This window comes from Aptenodytes forsteri, unplaced genomic scaffold (assembly GCF_000699145.1).
Source record: "Aptenodytes forsteri isolate BGI_AS27 unplaced genomic scaffold, ASM69914v1 Scaffold534, whole genome shotgun sequence".
Lineage (NCBI taxonomy): Eukaryota > Metazoa > Chordata > Aves > Sphenisciformes > Spheniscidae > Aptenodytes > Aptenodytes forsteri.
In genome coordinates, this window is record NW_008795712.1 from 1,886,673 (window position 1) to 1,890,364 (window position 3,692).

Below are 3,692 nucleotides of genomic sequence, written 5' to 3' on the forward strand. Positions count from 1 at the left end.
GCAGTGGGGAGTGAGCGAGTGGGTGGCTGTGCCTTAGTTGACGGCTGGGGTTAAACCACAAAATTCCTGAGGACTTCCAAAAGTTTGGAGCAAACCACAGAGGTGTATGAGCATCTCAGAAAAGACTGCCAGACTCTTACACAGGAACAGTCAGTGACCTAGATGTCAAACTGGCCACCCCTGCCTAGGAAAAAATATCAAATAGAAAGTTTTTTTCAAAACCTCTCTCCTGCCTTCCTCCTCCCTGCCAGTCAAAGTTGGTAGCAGTTAGACAAGCCTTCTTACTAACATATTAGCACTGTGGGTTGCATTGTTTTCTTCTCTCTACATGTGGGAATTCTGGTCTTGGACCCTGAGGCAAGGCTAGAAAAGTAGCTCCCAAAGCCACGTAACTATGTCCCCATGAGCACATCCTCTACTCAATACCACAGATCTGTGTCCCTTCTAAGAATGGGTCAAAAAGAAAAAAAAAGAGGAGTCCCAGAGACACAACCTATAGACTAAAAACCCCAAAGGCTGAAAATAACCAAGTGCAACAGTTTTTCCTCAAGGGAGTCTTCAAAGCGCCTTCCCAGCTGGAAAGTCTAAACACCACTGTCTCCTCTTTAAGCAGGCAGCAAACATACAACTGGCCTCAGCTGCATCCCAGCTTGCCCCATGGCTCCCTTCTTCCCAGGAAAAAAAGGCCAGGACAGCCCTTCCTGCAGCAGCCCCTTCTTACCAGTCCTTCAGACCTGAAGGCAGGGGCATGTTACAACGCAGCTTCACCCATGACATCAGTAACTCATGACTCACTCTCAGACCCAGTATGGCAAGATGCAGACTTTGCCTCCCAAGAACAAACACGACTCGTTGCTCTCAGGGTAAGTCTAGGGAGCACAACACAGCTAACTGCCACCAAAGCTCAATTACTCCTGCAAGGTGCCCTTGCTGCAGTCCTTGCAGAGGCAGCAGCCAAGATGTCTCCTCACTTGACACACAAGGTTGCCTTCACCAAAACTTTTCAGGTACCTGCTGTGGCCATGAGTAACAGCTGCCTCCAAAAAGTTGCCACGGAGAAAACCTGAACAGCTTTTAAAGACCTGCAGTTCTAGTTATTTGAACTAATGCCAAGGACCCACTGCTGGTCAAGGGAGCTCCTCATCCACACCAGTTTAGGATGGACGCAATCTATGCCCCAGAGAGAAGCACATGAGAGAAAACAAGATCTTGCTGTATCCCTTAAATACGGAGAAGTTTTGGAAGGCAGCAAACCATGCCTGCAGAGCCCGTGAATCTAGAGCTTCCCAATGAGATAGAAATAGCAAAGGAAGATTTGAACAATACAGACGTCTGTAATAGAAAGGGTGTAAACAGCCAAATCGGGTCGCAGAGGAGTAGCACTGGAGCAGCAGGCAAAACAAAAACAGCAGGAAAGGAAAGATAAATAAAAAATTCCTAAAATATATGAGGAGCAAACAGACTGACAAGGAAACAAGAGAGCCATTGAGTGGAAAAAGGAGAAGAACCGTGCAGAGGCAACCAGGGTAGGCCAGGGATTTAATCCAGCCCCAGAGGGGAAGGCACAGGGAGGAAAGAAGACAGCTGAACTATTTCATTGCAGCAGCAAGGAGGGGAAGATGACTTTGTCAGGAAATTACAACCATCTGCACTTAGGAACAGCAGCACAGGCTGAGCAGTTTCACGTTCACTCTGTAAGACAGGTGACACGCATGGCCTGTTCTTCCACCGGGGTGGATGGCTGTGGTGGACCTGCCTTCCCCATCCCCTAGCCCACCACTCACCGTTTCCCTGCTCTAGTGGCTTGGTCTTGCCTCCAGCTCTTTCAGCTAGATGAGACTATTTTTGGATAGCAATGAGTGTGGCAGGTAAAAAGGGGGTTCAGTAATTCCTGCACTGGGGAGGGGGCCAGATTTGTACAGCCCTGCATGAAGATGGAAGCAGTCCCTGCCTCTCTTACTGCTCCCTGCTCCATCTCCACTGCTACCACAGCAGCTCCTCTGAAGCCTGGTGCAGAGAGCAGCTGCTTGTCGCTGTTCTCTCCCAGAGACTTCTTCTGCCTGTGACTTTCCATTCTCCCCAGATCCCTGAAATCCAGACACCACAGAAGAGGCAGTTACGTCCACAGAAATCCTTCTATGGCTCGGACAACATGGGGTTTGCCCACACAGCAGAGGCATGAACCCTCATGTTTTTTCCCTCTTACTCTCCATACCTCACTCTGCGCTGTCTTTCTCAGCCAAAAAATCTCCCACAACGGGTAAGAAGGGGAAAAGCTGACTTACAGAAAAAAACATCTCTTTGCACAAGATGCAAAGCTCTGGCAAAAAGGATACTGCGTGCATTACCCAAATAACAAGCCCAGGATGCACACAGCCTAGCCCAGAACACAGTAGAGCCCCGTGTCAAAATTCAGAGCAAGGGGGCCAGGAGATGAGCCTGGAAAGACTCATTGATAAAACACCAATGGGCAGCAGAGCACCTACTGAAAAAGAGACAACAGAGGAGGTGACAGGAGCCTGGGAAGGAGTCTCCATCCCCTGCATGGAGCTGGACACCACATGTCACTGGTTCAACAGAAAGAGAAAGGGCCCAGCTGCAGAGCCCATCTCCCCTCCAGTGGGCACCAGGAGTGGGGTATACACTGTGTGATGTCTCGTTGCTACTGAGATGTTTCAGTTCAGGGCTGAGGAACTTCATCCCCTGCCTGCAGTGAAGTCAATCCTGCTTCTTTCTGCAGACAGAAAGCCAAGACTCCCCCACGCTAAGCCCAACTCTTCACCTATCACAGAACGGGCCTGAAGAAACAGGTCAAAAAAAGGTGGCATGGTTGTACTTTTCAATTATTATTTTTCTTTACTATTTATCTAACATTTTTATACCCACCCAGGGTAAATTTGGTGCTTCCAAGCTGCCCTCTGTCACTACCAAGGTTGGTAACTTACCTTTCCAATGGAACCTGTGGCTCTCACCTAACATGATCATAGCAAAATCCAGGTCGGCAGAGACTTCAAGAGGTCTCTGGTCTGACCTCCTGCTCAAAGCAGAGTCTGCTCTGAGCTCAGACCTGGTTACTCGGGACTTTATCCAGGCTGGTCTTGTAAACCTCCAAGGATGCAGAAGACACAACCTCTCTGGACAACCTGCTCCACAGCACGGGGAAAAGCTTTTCCTTCAACACAGCCTCAACCTCTCTTCTTTCCACTTTATGCCCATTATCTCTCATTCTCCCGCCACTGTGAAATGCCTGGCTTCATCTTCCCGATCACCCCCTCACAGGGGCTGTCAGGCTGCCACCAGGTCCCCCTGAGGCCACCTCTTCCCCTGGTGCACAGGCCCCGCTGCCTCAGCCCCTCCTCACCTCGGCAGCCCAGGGGCCTGTGCTGAACCCGCTCCCGTTTATCAACGTCCTTCCTCAGGACAGGGACAGTCCACCTCCCCCCAAATCGCAGGTTTAAGGTTTAAAAAATCCTGCAAGACTTGATCACACTAGAGAGGTTGGCAGCACCCAGCGTCTCCCCTGTGGGGGCTGAGGCAGCAGGGCGGCGGGAGCTCTGCTCATGGCCACCCTCCGCCTCCTCACACTGCCCAGCTCCCCGAGGCACCACGGCCGAGCCCGTCCAGCCGCCGGCACCGCGCTCCCCTCACGGCGGGAGGACGACGACAAACGTCTGCCGCGGGCTCCGCCGCGG

General features: G+C 51.2%; 1 protein-coding gene across 1 annotated transcript in view; it reads right to left on the minus strand.

Moving 5' to 3' along the window:
- Nucleotides 1–3,692, minus strand: part of ZNF618 (zinc finger protein 618) — a gene marked incomplete at its 5' end in the record, with an annotated part of 90,386 nt that overhangs the window by 54,257 nt on the left and 32,437 nt on the right. The window lies entirely within an intron of this gene.